The sequence below is a fragment of the Callorhinchus milii genome, unplaced genomic scaffold (genome assembly GCF_018977255.1).
Source record: "Callorhinchus milii isolate IMCB2004 unplaced genomic scaffold, IMCB_Cmil_1.0 Scaffold5, whole genome shotgun sequence".
Taxonomy (NCBI): domain Eukaryota; kingdom Metazoa; phylum Chordata; class Chondrichthyes; order Chimaeriformes; family Callorhinchidae; genus Callorhinchus; species Callorhinchus milii.
In genome coordinates, this window is record NW_024704746.1 from 55,388,405 (window position 1) to 55,406,957 (window position 18,553).

The following is an 18,553-nucleotide window of genomic DNA, read 5'->3' on the forward strand; positions in this document are numbered from 1 at the left end:
CGCTTTGGGACGTCTAGACAATGTGAAAAGCGCTATATCAAATGCAAGGATTATTATTATTATTATATTATTGGTCTCACCCTCTACTTCTCTGGCTGCTTCCCCTCCTTCGAGCACCTCACCCTATTCCACCCTTCTCTCCCTTTGAAAATCTTCCTTGTTTACTGCCCCCCGGCTCCTTCCACACAGACATCTCTACTCTCCTCTCTTCCCTGTCCCTTTGCTCCGAACGCCTACTCATAATGGGCGATTTCAACCTCCACCTAGACTCCCCCTGCACCACTTCTGCTGATTTCACTGTCGTCCTCTCCTCCCTAAACCTTACCCTCCATATAAACTCACCTACCCCTCAGGCCTCCTCAATCTTCGTATCAAATGCCAAGTGCGAGGAGGTCATGGACTTCTTTTCAACTAAAATACTGAACATCTGCCAGGCAGCCTCATCCACCTGCACCTTGTCACCCACCACCACGCCCTCTCTGCCCTCCTCACCTTCCTCATCATCTGCTCCTACCACCACACCCTTTCTACATTCTTTCCTCCCCATCTCTCCCTCCTCCCTCTCACCCACCATCACCTCCATGAAACCCACCACCTGCTGCCTCAACCCCCTCCCCACCAACTTACTGGTCACACAGCTCCCCCTCCTCTGCCCACTACTGACTGACTTTATCAACCAGTCCCTCTCCTCCAGATCAGTCCCTGCCTCCCTCAAAACTGCTGTCATCACCCCTCTCCTGAAAAAAACCCTCCCTAGATCCCTCAAACCCCAGTCATTACTGCCCTATTTCTAACCTGCTCTTCCTCTCAAAAGTTTTAGAATACGTTGTTGCAAACCAACTTCGCGCACACCATCCCTCTCACTCCCTTTTCGAACTCCTCCAGTCCGGTTTCCGCCCTGCACACAGTACAGAGACTGCGCTTGTGAAAGTCAGAAATGACATCCTCTCCATCTGTGACCAGGGCTCCCTCTGCCTCCTTGTCCTCCAGGAGCTCTCCGCCATGTTCGACACAATCGATCACGCCATCCTCCTACACCGCCTTTCCTCCGTCATCCACCTCAATGGGACCGCACTCGCCTGGTCTGAGTCCTACCTCACAAACCGCCAGCAGTACACCTGCATAAATGGCTTCTCCTCCCGCTCTCACCCGGTCACCTGCGGGGTACCCCAAGGATCCATCCTTGGTCCCCTCCTCTTTCTGATCTACATGCTCCTTCTTGGGGATGTCATCCGCAGACATTTCCACATGTATGCAGATGACACCCAACTCTACTTTTCCACCTCTCTTTGCGACCCTCAGTCCCCTGGTGTTCTGTCCGACTGCCTGTCAGACCTCAGGGGCTGGATGAGTGCAAATTTCCTTCAGCTGAACGTTGACAAGACGGAAGGCATACTCTTCGGCTCTCGTCAACGTCTAAAATCTCACGGTTCTCACCTCCTCCACCTACCCGACCTCCCCCTAAAACTCTCCGAACCCATATGCAACCTAGGCGTCAGGTTTGACCCCCAATTATCCTTCCTCCCCCATATCCGGTCCCTCACCAGCACCGCCTTCTTCCACCTCCGACGCATCGCCTGTCTCCGCCAATACCTCTCCCCAAAAGCTACTGAAACCCTGGTCCATGCCTTTGTCGCCTCTTGGCTGGACTATTCAAATGCCCTCCTCGCCGATCTCCCATCCACTACCATCCATAAAATCCAACTCATTCAGAACTCTGCCGCCCGCATTCTCACCCGCATGAAACTCCGCTCCACGATCACCCCAGTCCTTGCCAGACTGCACTGGCTCCCTATCCCAGAGAGGATTGATTTCAAGTTCCTCACCCTCGTATGCAAGTCCCTGCACTCCTCTGCACCCCCCTACCTCTCTGACCTCCTCTCCCCTCAGGACAGTTCCCGTTGCCTTCGTTCCTCTGGGTCTGGCCTCCTCCTTGTCCCCCGAGTCCTCCGCGCCACCCTCGGCGGCCGTGTCTTCAGACACTATGCCCCGAGGCTCTGGAACTGCCTTCCTCACTCACTTCATCTCGCTTCCTTCCCATTTTCAGGTCTCTGCTGAAGACCTTTCTTTTCGACCGCGCCTTTGGTCACCTCCCCACCCCTCCCCCTGGCTCGGTCCTGGGATCCTAAACTGTAAAGTGCTTTGAGACGCCGTCTGGCGTGGAGGGCGCTATACAAATCCAAGTTGTTGTTGTTGTAGAGGACATAGATTTAAGATAATTGGCAAAAGAACCAGATGGGAGACTAGGAGAATTTTTTTTTACCCAGAGTTTTACGATCTCAAATGCACTGCCTGAAAGGGTGATGGAAGCAGATTGGATAATAGCTTTCAAAAGAGAATTGGAAAAATACTTGAAAAAGAAAAAAATTGCAGGGCTTTGGCGTAAGAGCAGTGGAGTGGAACTATTTGGAAAGCTTTTTCAAAGAGCTGGCACAATCAGAATGACCTCCTTCTGTGCTGTAAGATTCTATGATTAAGAGAAGTTGAATTTGTTCTCTTGCAGCAAAATATGATTACTGTTCACATTGAAATGAAGGTGAATTTGTTATAATAATATTATAATGTAATAATAATCCTTGCATTTGATACAGCACTTTTCACATCTTCTAGATGTCTCAAAACACTTCACAGAATATACTGTAAAGTGAATTGACTCTATATTTGTGGGTGAAATGCGGCAGCCAATTGCGCACAGCAGTGTCCCACAAACAGTCGTGCATTGAGTGGATTATTATTGTTTTTCTTCTTGAGGGATTGTTATCAGACGTGTGGAGTAAGGAAACTTGCCCATGGTTATGTCCAGCTGGGAATTGAACCCAGGTCTCCCACTTGCGAGGTGAGTGCTCCAGCTACAGGAGCTACAGGACTCCTGTATTAATCACTTATATTAATACAATACAAAATTACATTTGTATAGCACGTCCAATGGAGCTGGGAGAGGGTGGGGGTGATAGGGTTATAGAGCCTGGTGTGGGAGAGGACACAAGCTGCAGAGTTCTGGATGATCTGTAGCTTGTGCAGGGAAGAGTTGGAAGGCCAACAAGCAGGGAGTTGGCTAAGTTAAGCCTAGATGTAATAAATTTGTGGATGAGGGTTTCGGCGACCTGAGGGGTGAGGCAGTGGCAGAGCCAGGCGATGTTGCAGAGTTGGGGGAAGGCAGGGCGGGTCATAATAATATAATAATAATTGCTGTATTTGATATAGTGCTTTGTCACGTCTTCAAGACCTCTCAAAGTGCTTCACAGAATATACTGTAAAGTGAATCGACCGTATATTTGTGGGTGAAACACAGCAGCCAGTCATGGCATGGATGTGGGGTAGAAAGGACAGTTGAGGATCAAATAAGATGCCAAAGTTCCGGACTGGCTCAGTGAAGTGGAGTGTGTATCCATGTTTCGTGATGTTGAGGTGTGTAGGCGATGGCAGGAGCCAATTAGGAGGGCCTCGATCTTGTTGATGTTCAACTGCAGAAAGTTAGCTCTATTCCAGGAATTGATGTCTGACAGACATTCTGTCTAGACAGCAGTGGTCCTGGAGTTGAGGGTGGGGGCAGAAAGATAAGAGTTCAGTGTTTTTCGCATACATGTGGAAGTTGACCCCATGTATGTGGATGATGTCACCAAGAGGGAGCATGTACAAGTTAAAGAGGAGGCTTCCAAGGATAGAGCAATGTGGAATGTCGCACGAGACTGTGCGGGGACTGGAGGAGAAGCCGTATGTGGAGACCAAGTGGAGATGATGTGAGAGGTACAATCTGAACCACTCAAGGACAGAACCAAGAAGTTGAGGTGAGAGCAGAGGCGGTGCAAGAGGATAGAGTTGTCAACGGTATCAAAGGCAGCAGAGAGGTCAAGGAGGATGAGGAAACAAAGGGAGCCCTGGTCACAGATGGACAGAATGTCATTTGTCACTTTGACAAGGGCTGTTTCTGTGCTGTGGGCCGCACGGAAACCTGATTGGAGGGGTTTGTATAGGAAGTAGGGGAGAGGAAGGAGCGAGTAGCGGGGCAAGGAGGTGGAGCTGGGAGGTAAGGAGAGGGGTAGGGATGGGGTTGAGGGAGCAGGTGGTGGGTTTCATGTGGGCTATAATGGTGGTGAGAGAGGAGGGAGAGACAGATTTGAAGGTTGAAGGGTGGGATGATTAGGGATGGGAGTGGAAGTGGGAGCTGTGGAGTGGGTAGAATTTGGGAGGGCAGAGGTGGCTGAGAGGATGCCCTCAATTTTGGTCTCGAGGAAGTCCAGCGTCTCTTCACAGTTGGAGGAGACGGTGGGCAGAGGAGCCAGTTGGTAGTGGAGAAGAGGAGCCTGGGGTTGTCCTTGGCCTTCAAGATTATCTTGGAGTAGAAGGATGATTTAGAGGGGGTGAGAGCAGAGCTGTAAGTTTTGAGGTGGTCCAGCCAGATGGACCTTTAAATTGGATTTGAACCAAGTGTGTTTGGTGGCCCGCACTTGTGCCTTGAGGGAGCAGGGGTGATTCAGGTTTCTGTGAGGGCGAGGGTGTCAATGTTTCCATCAAAATGGAGTCGTTGACAGCAAGGAATTTGTTGGAAAGGGAGCAGACATTTTGTAGGGCAATGCAGAGGGGACATTTGGACAGCCAACAGCGAGTGCTATGATGGGCCCAATGGAGGATTCCCAGGCTGGAGCAAAGGAAGGTTGTGGGACAGTCAAGTGGAGTTAGGAGGCGAGGAGGACGGAGGGAGAGGAGGACAGAGCAGGAGTAATGCGGGGTAGACTACAGGGATGGGGGCGTTTGGGGGGAAAACAGCTCGGGTTGGGAGCTGCATCCAAAATGTGCACGCCAAGACTGGATGCAAAGGAATTAGAGGGGCATAGTCTGTTTGCCCACAGCGTGTGGAGACAGCACAGAGGGGGGAGAGGGGACAGAGGACTCATTGTGAAGTTTATAGGGAAAAGAGAGAGGAAGGGAAGGAGGTAATAATAAACACTAAACTAGATCAGATTCCAGTCATTCAAAACTGGTGACTTCACACGGGGATATCTCGGCCTTTGGTTCAGGCTGGAGATTTTGAAATGGTGTCTCCGCGCCTGAACCCACTGATGGCCGCAACTCCCGCCGATCTCCACTCACCCACCGGAGCCCACAACTAGTCCCCATCCCCGAGACCTTGGCCCTACCTGCCACTCCCGCTGACCTCATAGAATCATAGAATTATACAGCATGGAAGGAGACCATGCCCATCGTGTCTGTGCCGGCTCTTTGAAAAGAGCTATCCAAATCAATCCCACTCCCACGCTCTCTCCCCATAAACTGCAAACTTGTCCTCCCCAAATAATTATCTACTTCTCTCTTAAAAGCTGTTATCGAATCGGCTTGCTCGGTTTGCCCCACTGCCACCGCTCCTGGTTACCTCTCATCCGCCAGCTTCGAATCAGCTCCCGGTCACACTCCCCGGTCTTGCTCCTCTAGTTCGATGCCTCGGGTTCTGGTATCCACTCGCCTGCTCGTGCTTGCCAATAATAATAATTGTAAAATGTATTTTTATTGTGCCTTTAGCCTCTGTTTCTCTTTGTTGGGATGCACAACCAGAAGAGACAAATTGGTGGGTAAAATTCAGGGCTCCTTAGAATCACGAGGGATTTGTTGGAAAGGGAGCGGACATTCCTTCCTTAGAATCATGCAGGATTGGTTCTTAAATGCATTGAAGTTTACCAATACAGTTGTGAGTTGTGTGCACGTTATGTCCTACATGATAGAAAGATCTTTGTCACTTAAGCAGGTTGAAATATTTTAATTAAATAAACTAACCTGTTTACATTTATTGAGCATATCTTGTAGGGTTGACTGCCTGAAGAACTGCATCATAGGATCAACCTCTGACATTCTCAGATATACCACAATTGTAGAAGATGCCAGTGGTGTCGGGCTGACGTTGATTAAAGTAGTTATTGCAGGACAGAAACCAAATTACAAAATAGTCAAATTATATGTGTTTGGAGCATTGCTGACACAGTCCTCGTGGCACTGATCGAGATGGTGCATTCAGCAATTTGCCCTGGAATTGAGAATTCTGAATTGGAAAGAGTGATTTATGAATTTGGCAAACAATCAAATAAGAATCACAAGAATCTCTTTTTAAATATAATCACCAACTCTTGCAGATTGCATACTTCTTAAAGCATTATGTTGGAAAATAGTTGAGCCATGTTTCATTATTGCGTTTGAATACATTCTATTTCTGGTTGCAAGTTTGAGAAGGATGACATTAAGAGTTTTATGAAAACCAAACAGTGTTCATGTTATTGAACCAATAAGGTACTGGCAACTATATAGCTTTTTTTTTAATGCTGCTCTGTAGATACGCTGTTTTTTGAGCCACACGTTGTTCATTCAAAGTACTGAAAATGCGGATACTTTCTACTTGTAATTCAAAATATTCCAGTCAGATTTGATTATTTTTACTTTCCTTACTGCTGCACTTTATACAGAACATACTGAAATAACTTTATATACATTTTTACAAGATAATTTCTGCTTGAGTTTTTACTTCTCTGTTAGACATCTGTGGTCAACACTGTAACCATTGGCTTCTAATGTGGCTTTGGTGTCCATTTGTGTAGGGGGGAGATTTGTTGCTGATTGTTTGGCCTGGATTGTCTGGTTTAAATATGATTAGTTACCTTTGCCCCGTCTTTATTTTGACAGTCATGTTAATTAATTCTAAAATTATAATGACTACGTAGGAATAGCCTTGGAGCTATTTTTTGTCATTTTATGTTGGATTAAAATGACTGAATTAAATAAATGGCATAGGCAAACCTCTTTGTGTCTTTAAGTTTACATATGTGCAGATATCATGAGTAATCACATTAACAACATTGGTATTTGCTTAACTGAAGGCAGCTGGAAAGCCCATGTTTTGCCTGTCTTCAGGTTGCACACTGAAGACTACCTCTTCAACCGTCACCTCCCCTTTCCAGTTTGGAGTCAAAATAGTACAATGTTGAGTGTTCTGAGTTGTTGTTTTCAGTGTTGGGCTTAGCACGTTAAAGTTTGATCTGACAAAAGACAGTTTTTTGATGCTTTTGTAGCAAAATATTGAGCTTGTAGAAGAATACACAGGCAGTGCTGGACAAATTCCTTTTAACAGTAACAGCATGGGGGAATAGTAGATCAATAAAAAATTAAATAAGGAAGGCTATCCACCAGAAACTGAGTTAAAAATATGAGGAAAACAAATTGGAATATAATTAATTACAAATAAACTATCACAGGATGTTAACCAGACCCTGCAACCTAAACTCCTTGGTGTTTACATTTTTTGATCTGTTAACATCCTATGGCTTCGGTCATTGCCGATGTTCATCCATAAAGTCACACCACTTTACAGTAAAACCTGTGAAGCACTTTGAGATGTCTGGACGACATAAGATGCTGTCAAATGCAAAGATCATTATTCTTAATCATGTCACAGTTATATTGTGTATGAACCTGTACACACACATGCACCTTTCACCTAGGGTAATGGGATAGCATTTGCTAATGGAACTCCGCATGATTTTTCTCCCTCTCTCACAGGGTTACTTAGGCCAATTGTAGCACCCTGAATGCTGCTCCTTCTGAGATCAGTTAATCCAGAGCAGCCAGGAATTTGATGTTGCTACCTTTCAACCTGTTAGTTGATTGCTATAATTTTATTCATTAACAGTGGCTTTGCTGACTCACTGAGGGAAGTAAGCGGAATTTGTTAAAAGACTGTTTGATTGAAGGTTTTGTTAGCTGAGAGTTTGATGCTTGATTTTATTTTTGGCAACCTCTTGTCATGATTAAATGTCTCATTGTGGAGTTGCTGGGAATACATACTACTGTCCTTTATCCTCCGGACCGTCTCGTTCCTCAGGGCTCTGTCCTTGGTCCCCTCCTCTTCAAAATCTATATGCTCTCTCTTGGTGACATCATCCGCAGACATGGAGTCAACTTCCACATATATGCGGATGACACTCTCTGCCTCCACCCTTGATTCCAGGACCACTGGTGTCCTCACAGAATGTTTATCAGACATCAAGTCCTGGATGAGAGCTAACTTTCTTCAGTTGAATGTCAACAAGACCCGAGGCTCAGGCGCTGACAGCATCACCATCCATGGTTGCACACTCCACCTTGCTAAGCCAGTCCGGAAACTTGGAGTCTTGTTTGACCCTCAACCATTCTTTCTACCCCACATCTGCGCCATGACCAGCTCTACCTTCCCCCAACTCCGCAACATCGCCCGGCTCCAACACTGTCTCACACTGCAGGCCACCGAAACCCTCATACATACCTTCACTACATCGAGGCTCAACTATGCAAACTCATTGCTTGTTAGTCTCCCCAACTCCTCCTTCCACAAGCTGCAGATCATCCAGAACTCTCCAGCCCATGTCCTCTCCCGTACTAGACTCCATGACTCTATTAACCCCATCCTTGCCCAACTCCACTGGCTTCCCATCACACATAGAATACACTTCAAGATCCTGGTCCTAACCTTCAAATCCCTCCATGTTCTTGCTCCCACCTACCTCTCCAACCTCCTGACCCCTTACCACTCTGTTCGCTCCCACAGCTCAGCGGGCTCTGGCCTGCTTCACGTCCCCCACCTTGCTTGCCCCACTATCGGCAGGCAGGCCTTCCATCATTCTGCATCCACCCTCTGGAACTCCATCCCACAGTCCCTCCATCTCGTCCCCTCCCTCGCTACCTTCAAAACCCACTTCAAGACCCTCCTCTTCAACTGTGCCTTCGATCTCCCTGCTTCCTCCGCTCCCCTCCCCCAGCCTGACCCTCAGCTCGGGTCAGTAATCTCTGTCTGTCCAGCACCTTGGGACATTTTCCCAACATGAAAGGCACTATCCAAATGTAATGTTGTTGTTGTTGTTGTCCTGGAGTACTGTTCCCTACTCAGGAATGTATTATTGAATCTACGAAAGCGACTTGACTCTGCCCTGCTGCTGCTGCTTTGACAGACATGTTGTAATAGAGAGGCTTCATTCACATCAAGATGCAAGTACATCACAAGCTGTCATGTAAAGGTCCTCCCAACACACTGAAGGCAGATGTACACCAGATAGCTGATGAGGAAACTGAGGCTTGGGAAGGCATTACCTGGAGTCCAAGTTTGTGAACACACATTCATAGATCTCATGATTGGAACCAATCTTGATTGGTTTGCAGAGAGGCAAGCAGCTGTTACTTATACTCCGCAACACCAATTGGTGGAGCCATTGCTCACAGGAAGATGGTGACAATGCTCTCACCCATTTCTCGCTCAGCTGTGTTGCCCACCGGGAAGCTCACAGGGAGTTCCTGGTATTTACCAACCACCCAATGCGGACTCAAAACTGGGTTTGTTGTCGAACGACCAACTAGTAACTATCCTCCTTGGAGGGGAGGTAAGTAGGGTCTTCTCAGAGCTGAACTAGTTCCAAGGTGACAGGTTTGGCAATGGAATATCGGAATTGACTCAGCCTACTATATCGGTCTTGGTAGTCTGGTTCCTGAGCCACGCGGGTTCTGATTCCATAGCACTGCTGATGACAGAACAAGTCACTGGGGGCAGGGAATCATCTCACTCAACTCCTGTTAACTCTGCAAGCCAAAGCCCTAATGGGAAGGGTGGTCCTTGCTGAACAAGCAGCGGGAAAACTTGGCAAGTAGCGATATCAATGGCAAGCTACGTTTTAGCTGGTTAGACTCCAGCAGTAACCCAATGTACACTCTGAGGTTCCCAAGCATTGGCTCTTGCCAACCTGCAGCTAATACTTTCGTGAATTAAGTAATCAGGATGTGTCCAGGGAGAATGCATTCCATTTCAACCATCTATCTCTGGGATTTCCATGTGAAGGCGGGATGCATGGAATTCTCAGCTTGGTTTGGATACTCTTAAGCATGGTGATGGAATTACGCATATGTCAGACACCCAGCTGACCAGAAAAAAAGTTGTGGTGGACACTAACTTTTGGTGGAAACTGTCCTGTGGTATTGCATTGAGAAGAGGTGAAGAATGCTGATCGTACTCATCTCTCTTCAAGGACAGCAAGGTGCCAATGCAAGTTAAGCTTATGTATAAGACATAGAATCATAGAGCACACAAGGAGGCCATTCAGCCCATCATGTCTGTGCCAGCTCTTTGAAAAGAACTATCCAATTCAATCCCTCTCTCCCGCGCTCTCCCCATAACCCTCAAACTTGTCCTTCCCAAATATTGATCTACTTTCACCACACTTTCAAGCAATGCATTCCAGATCCAAACATCTTCCCTCTGTTTCTTTTCGCAACTATTTTAAATCAGTATCCTTGGGTTACTGACCCACCCACTAGAGGAAATAATTTCTTCATGTTCACCCTATCGAATACTCTCATAATTTTGAAAATTTCTATTAAGTCTCCTCTTAACCTTCTCTGCTCCAAGATGAATAATCCCAGCTTCTGTAGCCTCTCTTGATAACTGAAGTCTCTCATTCCTGGTACCATCATGGTAAATCTTCTGTGCACTCTCCAATTTCTTGACATCCTTCCTGAAGTGTGCTGTGCTGAACTGTGTTGACCTGTGCTGAGCTGTATTGAGCTGAGCTGTGTTGAGCTGTGTTGAGTTGTGCTGAGCTGTGCTGTGTTGAGCTGTGCTGTGTTGAACTGTACTGTGCTGAGCTGTGTTGAGCTGAGCTGTGCTGTGTTGAGCAGTGTTGAGCTGTTATGTGCTGTGCTGAACTGTGTTGACCTGTGCTGAGCTGTGCTGAGCTGTGCTGAGCCATGTTGAGCTGAGCTGTGTTGAGCTGAGCCATGTTGAGCTGTGTTGAGCTGTGCTGTGCTGAGCTGTGCTGAGCTATCTTGAGCTGAGTTGTGCTCAGCTGAGCTGTGTTGACCTGAGCTGTGTTGAGCTGAGCCGTGTTGAGCTGAGCTATGCTGTGCTGAGCTGTGCTATGCTGAGCTGTGCTGTGTTGAGCTGTGCTGTGCTGAGCTGTGCTGAGCTATATTGAGCTGAGCTGTGCTGAGCTGTGTTGAGCTATGCTGAGCTGTGCTGAGCTGTGTTGAGCTGAGCCGTGTTGAGCTGTGTTGAGTTGTGCTGAGCTGTGCTGTGTTGAGCTGTGCTGTGTTGAACTGTACTGTGCTGTGTTGAGCTGAGCTGTGCTGTGTTGAGCAGTGTTGAGCTGTTATGTGCTGTGCTGAACTGTGTTGACCTGTGCTGAGCTGTGCTGAGCTAAGTTGAGCTGAGCTGTGCTGAGCTGTGTTGAGCTGAGCCGTGTTGAGCTGTGTTTAGTTGTGCTACGCTAAGCTGTGCTGTGCTGAGCTGTGCTGAGCTTTGCTGAGCTGTGTTTAGCTGAGCTTTGTTGAGCTGTGTTGAGCTGTGCTGTGCTGAGCTGTGCTGAGCTATCTTGAGCTGAGTTGTGCTGAGCTGAGCTGTGTTGAGCTGAGCTGTGTTGAGCTGAGTCCTGTTGAGCTGAGCTAAGCTTTGCTGAGCTGTGCTATGCTGAGCTGTGCTGTGCTGAGCTGTGCTGAGCTATATTGAGCTGAGCTGTGCTGAGCTGTGTTGAGCTTACTGAGCTGTGTTGAGCTGAGATGAGATATGCTGTGCTGTGTTGAGCTGCGCTGAGCTGTGTTGAGATATGTTGAGCTGAGCAGTGCTGAGCTGCGTTGAGCTGAGCTGTGTTGAGCTATATTGAGTTGAGCTGAGTTGTGCTGTACTGAGTTGAGCTGAGCCGTATTGAGCTGTGCTGAGCTGCGTTGAGCTATACTGAGCTGTGTTGAGCTGAGATGTGGTGTGCTATGTTGAGCTGTGCTGAACTGTGTTGAAATGTGTTGAGCTGAGCCGTGTTGAGCTGTGCTGAGCTTAGCTATGCTGAGTTTTGTTGAGCTGTGCTGTGCTGAGCTGTGTTGAGCTGAGTTGTGCTGTGCTGTGCTCAGTGTGCTGAGCTGTATTGAGCTGAGCTGTTATATGCTGTGGTGAGCTTTGTTGAGCTGAGCTGTGTTTTGTTGAACTGAGCTGGGCTGAGCTGTGCTGTGCTGAGCTTTGTTAAGTTGAGCTGTGCTGAGCTGTGGTGAGCTTTGTTGAGCTGAGCTGTGTTTTGTTGAACTGAGCTGGGCTGAGCTGTGCTGTGCTGAGCTTTGTTAAGTTGAGCTGTGCTGAGCTGTGCTGTACTGTCCTGAGCTATGTTGAGTTGAGCTGTGCTGCACTGAGCTGTGCTGAGCCATATTGAGCTGAGCTGTGTTGAGCTGTGCTGAGCTGTGCTGTGTTGAGCTGAGCTGTGCTGTGCTGAGCTGTGCTGTGCTATGTTTAGTTGAGCTGAGCTGCATTAAGCTATATTGAGCTGTGTTGAACTGAGCTGAGCTGTGCTCTGTTGAGCTGAGCTGTGCTGAACTGTGTTGACCTGTGCTGAGCTTTGTTGAGCTGAGCTGTGCTGTGCTGAGCTATGTTAAGCTGTGTTTTGCTGAGCTGTGCTGAACTGTGCTGAGCTGTGTTGTGCTGAGCTGTGCTGAGCTGTGTTGTGCTGAGCTGTGTTGTGCTGAGCTGTGTTGAGCTTTGCTGAGCTGTGCTGAGCTGTGCTGAACTGTGTTGACCTGTGCTGAGCTATGCTGAACTGTGCTGTGCTGCGCTGTGCTGAGATGTGCTATGTTGAGCAGTGTTGAGCTGTTATGTGCTGTGCTGAACTGTGTTGACCTGTGCTGAGCTGTGTTTAGCTGAGCTGAGCCGTGTTGAGCTGAGCTGTGCTGAGATGTGTTGAGCTATGTTGAGCTGTGCTGAGCCATGTTGAGCTGAGCCGTGTTGAGCTGAACTATGCTGAGCTGTGCTATGCTGAGCTGTACTGTGTTGAGCTGTGCTGTGTTGAGCTGTGTTAAGCTATATTGAGCTGAGCTGTGCTGAGCTATACTGAGCTGTGTTGAGCTGAGCTAAGATGTGCTGTGTTGAGCTGAGCTGTGCTGAGCTGTGTTGAGCTGTGCTGAGCTGTGCTGAGCTGTGTTGAGCGGAGCTGTGTTGAGCTTTGCTGTGCTAAGCTATATTGAGCTGAGCTGTGTTGAGCTGAGTTGTGCTGAGTTGAGCTGAGCCGTGCTGAGCTGTGTTGAGCTATACTGAGCTGTGTTGAGCTGAGATGTGCTGTGTTGAGCTGAGCTGTGCTGAACTGTGTTGACCTGTGCTGAGCTGTGTTGAGCTGAGCTTTGTTGAGCTGAGTTGTGCTGTGCGCAGTGTGCTGAGCAGTATTGAGCTGAGCTGTTATATGCTGGGGTGAGCTTTGTTGAGCTGAGCTGTGCTGTGCTGACCTGTGCTGTGTTGCGTTGAGCTGAGCTGTGCTGAGCTGTGTTGTGCCGAGCTGTGCTGAGCTGAGCTTAGCTGTGCTGAACTTTGTTGAGCTGTGCTGAACTGTGTTGTGCTGTGCTGAGCTGTGTTGAGCCTTGCTGTGTTGAGCTCTGCTGAGCTGTGCTGTGTTGTGTTGAGCTGAGCTCTGCTGAGCTGTTATATGCTGTGGTGAACTTTGTTGAGCTGAGCTGTGCTGTGCTGAGCTGACCTGTGCTGTGTTGAGTTGAGCTGAGCTGTGCTGAGCTGTGTTGTGCCGAGCTGTGCTGAGCTGAGCTTAGCTGTGCTGAACTTTGTTGAGCTGTGCTGAACTGTGTTGTGCTGTGCTGAGCTGTGTTAAGCTCTGCTGAGCTGTGCTGTGTTGAGCTGAGCTCTGCTGAGCTGAGCTTAGCTGTGCTGAACTTTACTGAGCCGTGCTGAGCTGTGTTGTGCTGAGCTTAGCTGTGCTGAGCTGTGCTGAGCTGAGTTTAGCTGAGTTGTGTTGTGCTGTGTCTGCTGAGCTGTGTTGAGCTAATCTGTTATATTCTGTGGTGAGCTGTGTTGAGCTGAGCTGTGCTGAGCTGAGCTTAGCTGTGCTGAACTTTGTTGAGCTGAGCTGTGTTGAGCTGAGCAGTGCTGAGCTGAGCTTAGCTGTGCTGAACTTTGTTGAGTTGTGCTGAGCTGTGCTGTGCTGTGCTGAGCTATGTTGAGTTGAGCTGAGCTGTGCTGAGCTATGTTGAGCTGTGCTGTGTTGAGCTAAGCTGTGCTGTGCTAAGCTAAGTTGAGCTGAGCTGCATTGAGCTATACTGAGCTGTGTTGAGCTGAGCTGTGCTGAACTGTGTTGACCTGTGCTGAGCTTTGTTGAGCTGAGCCGTGTTGAGCTGTGCTGAGCTGTGTTGAGCTGAGCCGTGTTGAGCTGTGCTGAGCTGTGTTGAGCTATACTGAGCTGTGTTGAGCTGAGCTGAGATGTGGTGTGCTGTGTTGAGCTGTGCTGAGCTGTGCTGAACTTAGCTATGCTGAGTTTTGTTGAGCTGTGCTGAGCTGTGTTGAGCTATACTGAGCTGTGTTGAGCTGAGCTGAGATGTGGTGTGCTGTGTTGAGCTGTGCTGAGCTGTGCTGAACTTAGCTATGCTGAGTTTTGTTGAGCTGTGCTGAGCTGTGTTGAGCTGAGTTGTGCTGTGCTGAGTTGAGTTGAGCTGCGTTGAGCTATACTGAGCTGTGTTGAGCTGTGCTGTGTTGAGCTGAGCTGTGCTGTGCTGCACTGAGCTGTGCTGAGTCATATTGAGCTGAGCTGTGTTGAGCTGTGCTGTGCCATGTTGTGCTGAGCTGAGCTGTGCTGAGCTGAGCTGTGTTGAGCTGAGCTGTGCTGTGCTGAGCTGTGTTGTGCTGAGCTGTGTTGAGCTGAGCTGTGTTGAGCTGTGTTGAGCTGAGCTGTGCTGCTGTGCTGAGTATCGGTTGTGCATGTTAGGGGTTCGTTTTTGAGGTGGAAGCGAAAAACAAAGTTTTGATCCGGCAGCCGGTGGGCTCCTGTTGGGGCATTGAGAGTTGCGTAATTGTTAACATAGTTTTCTCCACTAACAGCTGCGTAAACTATAAGGTTACACATACTTTATAACTGAAATAATTAAGTGGACTTTTGACATCTCCCTTTAACTCTTAAATAATTCACACATTTATCTCCCTCTGCAAGAAAAATACAACAGAATCAGGGAAAGAAACGGGAGAATTCAAATAAAACATTTACAAACAATAAAATAGGTTGAAAGTACATGAACATGGCTGTTCTGGAAAATGATAGGTCTGAAAATTTCCATTTTGAAACCTTGTCAAAATGTCACCAGCTAGTTCAGTATTTGTTATGTGTTAGTCATAAAATCTGACTTTATGCATAACTTTACATAAGTCATAAATGATATGACTTATACAAGTTTCTTATAACTCATACTTTGCACAAGTCATATTAAATGTATGGTACCAAATGATACAACTTATGTAAGGTTTACTGTACTGCATAATCAACTGAAGTGGAACTATATACTCTACTGCGTTTTAAATAAAGGCAGGATTGTTTCAAAAGAAATGTAAATTTTAAATCTGTGAGGGCAATGCATCTCACTACATACAATTTCCTCACTTTTTTGCTTGCTTCATTCCCATAGAGATATTGGAAAGTTAGAGCAGAAATTTGATGCCAACAAATACTAGCCAGTACATGAGCCAGATCTAACCTTAATAATGATAGCTTGCCAAGATGCAATTCAGTCTGGCACCTTCATCTTGTGGTAGATCATTAGCTAAAATAACTAGAATATTTTTCACTGTAGTTAAATTATGGCAAAATTAGCTAAGGTTATTTAGCAAATGATTTTCTACTGCAAATTTATGTGTTCATTATTTAATTCTTAATTCTGAGTTTTGGAATGGAGGTGGCAAATCCAAATACTGATTGAGGTGAAAAGTAAAATATTTTCCATGGTTTGGTAATCCGTGTTCATTACAAGCTCTACAAGTCCAGAACAGGATTGTCTGATGCAGACTTTGGCTTGTTTAATTTTGTCCCTACAAATCAAAGGTAACAGGTATCCAAGACATGTACACCAACTACAATAAAATAAATTATTTTGTTTCCACCATCAGCCACATGGTTTATTTGAGTGAGATTGCTGAGTTTTGGGAAATATATATTTCAATATTGAGCTTTGTTTGAGTGTTTAGAATTTTATATTCTGCTCCTGCAATTAGTTAGTGCCAATATAGTTACAGCAGCTCCAGGAATTCCTATGCTGCATATCCATATCCAAAAAGGAGTGGTTTTAGACTGCTGAAAGACATTTCACTGAAGCCAACAAAGAGCTTTAATGTCATCTTTCTCGTCATAACCTAGACCCCTGAAAGGTCAGTGCGATAACTTGCTTCACAATTCATTCTTAACCAGTTAATCCAGTTCCTTTTCAATTGAGATGATAAACATAGAATACAATGCTGAATCTCAATTGTGAAAAATAAATATATTAATAATCCTTGCATTTGATACAGCACCTTATCACGTTATTGAGATGTCTCTAAGTGCGTCACAAATTATACTGTAAAGTGAATTGATTTTGTAGGCAAACATGGCAGCCCACACAGCAGTCCAGATCTGGACACAGGAGTGTCCCACAAACAGTTGTGGATTGAGTTACCAAATTATTATTTTTTAAGGGATTATTACCCCCAGAAAGCGATCCACTAAAAACCGGGTTCTTACTTTGCGTTGGAAAATAGAGCCATGTGGAGTAAGGAAACTTGCCTTAAGATTTATATATTCTATTTTAAGGCCATTTGGGCTAATTAGTGTGTGCCTGTGTTTTTTCACCCTTCCTAATCCCCTTTGCTTTACTTTGCTATTACTTTCTCCCTCATCTATAAATCAAGTTTCCACTTGGCTTCTAGATTAGGTCAGGAATGTTGCTTAATCTCCTCCTACTGGAGGGTCTGGAAACTTTGGACGGATCATATTTGTAAAAAAAACACTTGAGTGACTACTTTCAGCAATATAAAGCACAAAACCTGACTCTTGAGGCCATGCAGATTTTAAACAAAAAATACTGTACTATTCACTGCTCCCACTGACCACTGCCACTCCCAACTGTTTGCATTTGCTATATTCACTATCTCCTGTATGAGCTAGAATTAAGTGGTTACCTTTATTCAGCTCTGGAATGTTGCATAATTTCCATCTTCATTGACTCCAAACAACAACCAAATTACAATTCACGTTGCGTGCCTTTCACATCGGAAGGACGTCCCAAAGCGCTAAACAGTCAGGTGTTGGGGCCTGAACAAGGGGGAGGGGTGGTGTGGGGTGAGGAAAGGCAGAGAGGTGGGAGGGAGACCAAAGGCACGGTCGAAGAGAAGGGTCTTGAGACCGGCCTTGAAGAAGGCAAGGGAGGAAGTGAGGCAAAGGGACCGTGGGATGGAGTTCCAGAGGATGGGGGCAGAGAGGCTGAAAGCCTGGCCACTGATGGTAGGGCGGGTTGGGCAGGAGACGTGGAGCAGGCTGGAGCCTGATGAGCGGAGGGAGCGGGCAGGTTGATATGGAGGCAGCAGACCAGAGAGGTAGGAGGGGGCAAGGCCATGGATGGCCTTAAAAGTGAGGACAAGGATCTTGAACTCAATCCTCTGGGGGATGGGGAGCCAGTGGAGTCGGGTGAGGGTGGGAGTGATGGTGTCACGGAGCCTGGTGTGCGAGAGTACACGAGCTGTAGAGTTTGGGATGATCTTGTGAAGGGAAGAGTTGGGAAGGCTGATGAGGAGAGAGTTACCATAATCGAGCCTTGAGGTGATGAATGTGTGGGTGAGGGTTTTGGCAGCCTGAGGGGTGAGACAGTGGTGAAGTCTGGCAATGTTGCGGAGGTGGTGTTAGGCAGTGCCGGTCATGGCGCAGATTTGGGAGAGAAAGGACAGTTCAGGGTCAAACAAGATGTTCCTGACTGGCTTAGTTTTGTTGCCTCCCAGCGTTTTGTTCGACCCTGAGCTGTCCTTTCTCCCTTACATCCGCACCACAACTGGCACCGCCTTCCATCACCTCCGGAATATCGCCAGATTACGGCACTACCTCACCCCTCACGCCGCTGAAACCCTGGTTCACGCCTTTGTCACCTCAAGGCTGGACTATGGGAACTCTCTCCTCGCCGGCCTTCCCGGCACCTCCCTCCACAAGCTGCAGGTCATTCAGAACTCTGCAGCTCGTGTACTGTCCCGCACCAGGCTTCGCGATCACATCACTCCCACCCTCGCTCGCCTCCACTGGCTCCCCATCCCCCAGAGGATTGATTTCAAGATCCTCATCCTCACCTACAAGGCCATTCACGGCCTTGCTCCCTCCTACCTCTCCAACCTACTATCCCCCTACCTACCTGCCCGTACCCTCCGTTCCTCTGGCTCCGGTCTGCTCCACGTCCCCCGCCCCAACCGCCCTACTATCGGTGGTCGGGCCTTCAGCCTCTCAGCCCCCAGGCTCTGGAACTCCATCCCCCAGTGCCTTCGCCTTGCTTCCTCCCTTTCCTCCTTCAAGGCCGGTCTCAAAACCTTTCTCTTTGACCGTGCCTTCAGCTCCCCTCTCGACTCTCTTCCTCCTCCTCGCTCCCTCCCTTCCCTCCCCTCACCCTGACCATTTCCCCCCTCCTCTCTCCCTCCCTTCCCTCCCTCACCCTGACCATTTCCCCCCTGCTCGGGTCATGACCCAACTGTGCAGCGCCTTGGGACGTCCTCCTGACGTGAAAGGCGCTCTATAAATGGAATCTTGTT